This window comes from Dreissena polymorpha, chromosome 4, assembly GCF_020536995.1.
Source record: "Dreissena polymorpha isolate Duluth1 chromosome 4, UMN_Dpol_1.0, whole genome shotgun sequence".
Lineage (NCBI taxonomy): Eukaryota > Metazoa > Mollusca > Bivalvia > Myida > Dreissenidae > Dreissena > Dreissena polymorpha.
The window spans coordinates 73,355,185-73,364,011 of NC_068358.1; the positions used below are offsets into that span (position 1 = coordinate 73,355,185).

The window sequence follows — 8,827 nt, forward strand, 5'->3', positions numbered from 1 at the left end:
AGTAATGTTTCCAAAACCAATGATACAGTATTAAGGAAAGTTTAAAAATCTAAAGTTAATTATTATTCCAGACTGATATTTGGATCATTTTTTAGCTCGGCGTTTTTCGGAGAAAACCAGAGTTATTGTCATAGCCAGCTCGTCGTCCGCCGTTTGACGTCCGCCGTCCGCGTCGTGCTAAAACCTTAACATTGGCTCTAAAATCAAAGTGATTCCACCTACAACTTTGAAACTTCATATGTAGATGCACCTTGATGAGATCTACACGCCACACCCATTTTGGGGTCACTAGGTCAAAGGTCAAGGTCATTGTAACCTTTAAAAAAAAAAAAATCTGACAAGCCTTCATTTATTCAAAACTGCACCCGTAGCCGAGTGTGGCACCCGTTATGCATTGCTCTTGTTTTTAATTCCCAGCATTGTCGCACAACTTCTGACATTACCTTATAAGATCACACAGCTAGTATAAATATATCCTCCAATTACCTTCAGTCAAGCGGTTAAGGAAACAAATAAAATAATTTCTGAAATAATTCAAACATTGCCGCAATAAACGATGTACCTCAAACAATTTATTTCATTCCCATTAAATCCATGTAAAAATTGTTTATTTACAGCGTGTTTAACTACGCAAAGTCGATAGTTCCATGCACATCCGCAAATAATATACACTACACGCGTTGTCTACCTTGAGTCAAAAGGTTACCTTAAAAAAGCTATAGTACTCAATTGCAATAGGCATGATGTCAATTAAACTTAGAAAATTCGAATCACTGAACAAATTTAGAGAAACTGAAAGATTAATTTAACTTTTTTATAACTTCTATTTACCATTTAACAAGTTTCTGTTTTATCGGTAGATCTTCTGTTGAGCAACATATACACACAAAAAGTGCTCAAGAATTGGAAAAAACAAAAACGTTCGCAATTTGTTCAAATAAAATTTTGGCATATATGTTACTATTAAAAAATTTGATAAAAATATCAAATCGAGACAGGGTATACCCACTGAACATGTGGATAAGGGATGTCACCTATTTTTGTGAAGTACCCGCAAAGATTTTTCCATGCAACATTTTCTGGGAATTGTGAAAAAGTAAAAGAATTTTCTTTAAAATAAAACAAATACATGAAATTATGTGTTTACACAAGCGCAGTGGTCTGCAATTTCTGTGCAAGTTTATTGATGAGTAGCGAAAACATAAACGGAATCGGCATACAATTAGAATATTTCAGTTGAAGTAAGATTTGTAAATGTAATTAAACTTTTTTTTTCCTTATTTTAGTTGTGTCTGTAGTTTATATTTTCAAGCGTAGTAATGTTAGTAAAACAAAATACTTGGAACGCATGCGTGTGACGTCATCACGAGAGCCGCAATCTTAATGTAAACAAAGTGATCTAAATTAGGTCATGCTCAAAATAAGGGAATCGTACGATAAATACCCATGATATTAATTAAAGTGGGAAATTACCCCATACCACGGGTGTGTGGAAATGTATAAAATAAAACACACTATACAATTATGTTTCAGAATTTTGCGACTCATTGAAAAAAAAATTGAAAAGTTCGCAACTCAAAAAAAAAAGTTAGTGGGCCAGGGTCCTCACAAAATCATGGAAAAAAACTTGGAATATCTGAGAATACAATAATTGAGGTCTACTTATTTGTCTATAATCAATAATATTTACTGTCAACTCGAAACTCCTCAAAATATTAAAGAAAGATATGTATGCGTTGCAGATGAAAATAGAAGATACGATACTGAAAAGGCCAAACGTCTTGAAGAATGGAAAAGTATATCTCCAGAAATTATGTCTGCTTATGTACAAATGCAGACACCCAATTATCGACAATGTGCTGATTGTTGTCTCTCCACAGATGAACTGTACAGGTGTTGTGATTGCTGTTCATGGGAGATTACGTGCCTCACATGCTTGCGGTTGAGGCATAAACATCCTCATCTGCATTTGGAAGGTACAATGTTAACAAATACAAGAGAAAGCATTTATCATATCATTGAATTTGAACATAAATCATCTAAGACAGTGTACTTTTTTTTCTTAAAGTGGTATGACTTCATGTATTTAAAAAATCTTTGAATTTGTTTAGAGATATTCAAAGTACCATTTTAGAAAATTATCATTACATGAGCTTCATACAAATACGTGTATTACAAATGTGGTCTTTTTCAATACATGGTTTCAAAACCAACCAGTTCCAACTGCTATCAAACTCAAAAGCTGTTGTTATCTTGAACTTTAAAACTGCCAGGTGTTTTTAAATGCTTATTGAGCATTTGTCTTAAATGCCCTTTTTTACAGAACATGGCTTACCTTTCTTTCATTGATGATGATGAGGCTTGGAAATTGAATGACCATTCCTGTAGCACTACTTACCTGAAAAAAACTCGTGGTCGTGGATGATAAAGGTAATTTTGTAATCCTATCATGTCTCACCCTCATCATTGTTCTTATCTTATAATTTCTCATGCTGACAATTGTTCTTATCTTGTCTCATGCTGATAATTGCTTTTATCTTATCATGTCTCTTGGTGATATTGTTATTATCTTATCATGTCTCATGCTGATAATTGTTCAGATATTGTCTCACACTGATCATTGTTCTTATCATGTCTAATGCTGATAATTGTTCATATTTTATATCTCATGCTGCTAATTGTTCTGATCTTGTCTCAAACTGATCATTGTTCTTATCTTATCCTGGTTCATGCTGATAATTGTAATTATCTTATCATGTCTCATGCAGATCATTGTTATTATCTTATCATGTCTCACGCTTATCATTGTTCTTATCTTATCATGTCTCATGCTGATAATTGTTCTGATCTTGTCATGTCTCACACTGATCATTGCATTGTTCTTATCCTATAATGTAACTTGGTACGAAAGATTCGTTGCAGGTTGTTTTGCTGTCCTGTTACTTTGTGTTAAACAGTAGTCAACTTATATTGGAATCTAGCTACAGTCTCGCCAATATTAATATATGCACCCTGTATCAAACTGGGTCATTAAAAGCCAAGTAACTGATTATTACAACTGGAAATGCCCATGATTACACATTAGCATGGTTACAACTAAGTTGCAAGTTAAAGTGAGTTATATGATCCCAATAAATCATGGTTTTTCCAATTTGCAATTACTAAAACACTTTTTATAGTTAACAACCATAAGTATTTTTTAAAAACCTTGTAATCTTTTTTAAGGTCGACAGCATTTGAAGACCCTGCAATTTTGCAAGTGTGAAGTCGAAGCTGTACGCTTGATTAGGTTCAACCTGTGGCCATCTTCAACCAAATTTCCAAAGGTGGCATTTCACTTTGACTTCATGCGCTGGTTATGTGGTCTTCTTCTTGAAAGCTCGGTGTCAGTTAAAAGTTTCTGCTCCGCATTAGACGCGAGGACCTCAAAGCACATGAAGACATATATTCATCACCCTGTATGTTTGTACATGATTTTTGTTTTAATTGCTTCTGAAGTAACACAAATGTATAATATTTTTATATGTAGTTAATACATAAAATAAAGCTTGTTTACAAAATAGTTTAAGTATAAATATTTGATTTACTGATTCATGTGAATGATTTGCTATACTAGTATCAGAAAAGCAGGAGGTGGAGCTTTCCATTTTTGTGCCCCTCTCTGTTAAATATGTACCATCCCCCTTCCATTGTTATGCTCTACCCTTTAAAAGTATGTCTCACCATTTTACACAAATAATTACAGAAAGACCCTATGTGTTATAGTGGCTATTAACAATTTTATAGATTAACATACATTATTATTTGATATGAAAATTATCAAATTCAATTTGATTAAGAGCAGACAGCATGGAATTATGCTGAATGGATGGATGATTGAATATAAGTATGTAAGTGGAAACACCATACTGAAGTCGCTAACACAGAACAAAGTTTAACATCTGGAAAAGTTTCACAAAAAAGTTCACACTGCACCGACAATATTCCACATTGGGGGCATATGTCAGATCCTATGACAAGCCTTATTTTTAATTGCAATGTGTAATTGCCTTATGTGTATGCTTTAGTTTACCTTTAAACGTTTATTTTAAGTTCTTACAGCTTGCTTTAACTGTTTGTTTTGTCTCTATATTTTATCAAGTTTAATAAATTTTGAATAAATGGGATAAATCACGGTTATATTTTTAGGTCAAAGATTTGTACAAAGTGCTTGTAGGAGGAACAGCCGATGAATTTCGACATTTTATCTACCAAATGGAAAACATCCACGATGATGGATCCAAATGTCCAGCTTGTTATGAGGTAATGTATTAAATAGTGATTGTAACAGAAAATTATCCCACCATTTTACAATTACAGTATTTAAAGTAAATATTAATCAATAAATTGATACTTTGCTTTTTAGCTCACCTGATTGCTCAGGTGAGCTTTTGTGACTGTTCTTTGTCCGTCGTCTGTCCGTCCCTCCGTCCGTTCACATTTGTTCATAAACACTCTAGAGGCCACATTTATTGTCCGATCTTCATGAAACTTGGTCAGAAGCTTTGTCCCAATGAAATCTCGGTCGAGTTTGAAACTGGGTTGTGCCGGGTCAAAAACTAGGTCACTAGGTCAAAAAAGAAAAAACTTGTAAACACAGTAGAAGTAACATTTCATGCCCAATCTTCATGTAACTTTGTTTGTCTTAATGATATGATGGTTGAGTTCAAAAGTGGTTCCAGTCCGTTGAAAAACATGGCCGCCAGTGGGCGGGGCAGTTTTCCTTATTTGGCTATAGAGAAGCCTTGTAAACACTCTAGAAGTCACAATTTTTGCCCAATCATCATGAAAGTTGGTCAAAACATTGGTTTTATTGATATCTAGGACGAGTTAGATAATGGTCCAGATCGGTGAAAAAACATTGCTGCCAGTGCGCAGGGCATTTTTCTCTATATGTATATAGTGAAAACATGTGAACACTCTAGAAGTCACATTTTTGGCCCAATTTTCATGAAATTTGGTCAGAACACATGTTTCCTTGATATGAGAGTTGAGAAAATGGTTCCGGTCAGTTGAATAACATGACTGCCGGGAGAGCAGTTTTCTTATATTTATCTATTTAAAAAAGCTTGTGAAAACTATAAGTCACATTTTTTGCCCAATCATCATGAAACTTGTTGAAAAGATTGGTTATCCCTTTCCCACTTAGAAGCAAAGTGAAAAAGGCAATGTGCAAACAGCATAAAACCAGAAAAGCCTGAGAATAACTCGCAGCCTGTTCATGTTTTATGCTGTTTGCTGCTCATCAGTATCTATGGTTTAGATATGAAGTCTTAAAATCTTTAATCTAGTAAGAAAGGTCTTCAATTAAATATTATTTTATAAGGAACTACAAATGCGTGAAAATACGTATCTAAGTGTTAAAGGGTTATATATATATATATCTCAGACGAGTTCGCAAATGATCCCGATCAGTAAAAAAACATGGCTGCCACGGAGGGGGGCAGTTTTCCTTATGTGACTAGAGAGAAACCTTGTGATCGAACACTATAGAAGTCACATTTTTTGCCTAATCATTGTGAAACTTATTCAATACATTGGTTTTATTGATTTCTCGCATAACCAACAGAGGCTTGCTAGCTGACTTTGTAAATAATACAATTCCTAAGATAAAGGGTTATATTGTCAGTCTTGTAACATGATGTGAAACAAAGAGGACATAATGAAAAGAAAAACGCTAACTTTTACTTACTGATGAAGACAAAACTCCATGTGCTAGTATTTACCACTGATTTGAACCAATCTTTTAAAGAAAGGATAGATAGCAGTTTACTGTTCCCTCAACGAAGTCGTTAGAAGTGTTGACTGTCAAATTCTCATGAAAGGTGTTTTCTTTTTTGAAAATGGATCCTAGTTTTCTGTGACAATTTAAACTTCTGGGTATTTTCTTATTCAGGATTCTCCCTCCCTGAATAGCTTGCTAGAGCAGAGGATATAGAAAAATAAGCAAGGAGGCTCTTCAAGAAATTTTGGAACCTTTTGCAGGTAAGAAAACATGGACAAATGCAGATTTTCTACAAGTATTTGTGTCATTATATAAAATTACCATCACATATTTGTTTTGCAGTTTCCAGTGTTTAATTAAATGATGCACATGTCAATACCAGTTGTGAGATGAACACCTTTAATTGCGGGCTTGACAGAATTCGACTAATTGCCATCTCAGAAAATATTGTCCCAATATTAAAAAAAACAAAATGTTTGTGCATAACAATATAGAATTGAAAGACTTTATGTTAAATCAGAATAAGAAACAAAACTATAAATGTCCCGATAACAAAATAACCCTTTAAATAATGTAGATGAATTTAAAATAATTATTGTTTTTCTCTGTGTAAGTTCACAAATATTTATTAAATTGTTCTGTTGATTAGGAGTAACAACTGAATGTCTACAGGAATGGATAGATTATGAGCGGGTTGTGTGTATCCGCAGCAAATCAACTGGTATGTCATATGATAATTATATGATTCATAAGTAGCTTAGTGAGTTTATCATTTTCTCGCAGCATTCAATTGTTTTAACAGAAATTCAATAAGTGTTTACAAGCCACATAATTTGCTTAACATGGTCTTTGTGTTTTAATGATTTGAACTTCACATTTTAATACAGAAAATCACTCCTTGTCACCTGCTGAAGAGTATTGTCTAGTCCTGGAGGAGCTAACAAAATACAGGTACTTTTAATAGGAATAATGCATTTGTTACTATGTTATTTTATACAGATTCTAAGTAATGTTATTAGTTAGCAACCAGTCTCTTTGTGGATAAATAAAAAATAAATGAAGTTGTGATGTGCAAGAATAATGAGTTTTCAATCATAAATCTTAACCCTTTTTTTCTCAGAATGTTTTTTGGGGAGATTTTGTTTTGTTTGTTAGCTCGACTATTATATATGAAATATATATAGTGGAGCTATCCTCCTCACCTGGGCGTCGGCGTTAGCGTGAGCGTGCAAATGTTATAGTTTGCTTTCATATTTTGCAAACTTGATTACCAACATGACCCCAATCTATAAACAAGAGCAGACAACTGTAGCAAGCATTTTGTAAGAATAATGGCCCTTTTTTGTCTTAGTAATTGAATATTTTGTTAAATTGTGTGTTTAGATCCACTTGACTTCTAAAGTATCAAAGCTATTGCTTTCAAACTTCAAATATTTTCTTACTATCATGAGGGTACTGTACCTGGCAAGTTCAATTTGACCTTGACCTTTGAATGACCTTGACTCTCAATGTCAAAAGAATAAATTAGTAACATTGCCATAACTTCTTTATTTATGATCAGATTTTATGAATACTTTTACAAAACAACACTTGTATGAATACCACAATGGATTCCGTCCAAACCATCCCCCACGCACCAACCCAGAATCCCTGCACTCCCCACCCCCCCCCCCCAAAAAAAAAAAAATATATATTTTTTTTCATTGTTTTATTTTTGAAAGATCGTCTTATAAATGACCACACCCCACATTATACCCCCTCTCAACCCCCTCCCCTACCCCCACCTGAAAATATACCTGAACTATTAACTTGACCTTATTGAATAATTTGAACAATTTCCCCATGATGGCTTACGTTATACTGTCAAGCACTTGAATAGTCGAGCGCGCTGTCCTCTGACAGCTCTTGTTAGATACATAGTACATTTACATAATGTTCCTGTAATGGCCAGTGGTTAAAAATCATATGCTCTATGTATGTTAAATATATAATTATATCGCTAACAATTTTATGAAATCTTAATTTTAGGGGTGTGTTTGCGACGGATGTAAACAAAGATAAGAAAAGGTATATTGCATGTATATATTATGCATGGCCTTTTTTAATTGACCTTTTTCCATTTGATACTTATTTATTAATCTAAACATTCTGTTCTATTTTCTGTCCTCTAAGTAAGGCAAATTAAACTCTACCCACTTATAAAAATAACGATATGTAAATTACCCCCAGACAAGTAGTTTTTAAATGGTCAAAGATTAATGCATGTTATAGATTCTTTGCCTAATGCGTGTATGAAATAATTACTTTAAAAAGTCATTTCACCTTTAAATGCCAATCTTACATACAAGAACATATACATCAATAGGATGTAATTTTATCCAATGCAGGCTAGAGACAAAACTGAAAAAGAAAGGGAAGAAGGCTGGTGTCAAATGGGATTCAACAAATGTTGATTACCTGCGGACACTCAAGACTGCACAAGAGAAACTAAGACTTCAGATACTGGAGACCCTACAACAGACCACTGCAGAGAGGCTGTTTTTGTTAGATTTAATGAAAAAGTATGCAAGTTAGTATAAAAATCCATTTCTATATGATACAAGTTATTGTCACCTTAATGTAATACAAATATCTTCCTAAGACCTTTCAGTGTGTTTTTCATTACTGAATATACTTCATTATTTTTGTCTAATCAACAAAGTTGGAAACCTGGTTATTTATTGAGATATGAGCCATTTGGGCAAGAAGGGAAACAAGCAGGTGGGTTCCAGACAATCACTTTTGTTTGCATGAGCCAATCGTGATGAAACTTGTATTGCACATTAAGTTTGGGATTACATTTGGGACCAGTTAAGCAATGTTAGCTGTTACATTACATAGAATGTTCCTCTAAATAATTTGAGTGTTCATGTGGGTATTTTGTACAGTTAAGTGTGCTGGTAGTTTATATGCAGACTTAGCTTGAGATCTAGGTATCTGTTACTAAAAACAGTAAAAGTATTTCCTAATTAAATTGTCACATCATTCATTACCTTTCTTTTAGGAGTCATTTGAAAGTTAACT

General features: G+C 33.7%; 1 long non-coding RNA gene across 1 annotated transcript; it reads left to right on the forward strand.

The window, feature by feature from the left end:
- The first annotated feature begins 1,849 nt into the window (after window positions 1-1,849).
- On the forward strand, window positions 1,850-8,272 carry LOC127879793 (uncharacterized). Its single transcript, XR_008049240.1, has 9 exons — window positions 1,850-1,976; window positions 2,324-2,430; window positions 3,226-3,458; window positions 4,189-4,302; window positions 5,936-6,024; window positions 6,414-6,485; window positions 6,652-6,715; window positions 7,793-7,831; window positions 8,152-8,272. It is a non-coding gene; the product is annotated as an uncharacterized LOC127879793 (long non-coding RNA).
- The last annotated feature ends 555 nt before the right edge of the window (window positions 8,273-8,827 follow it).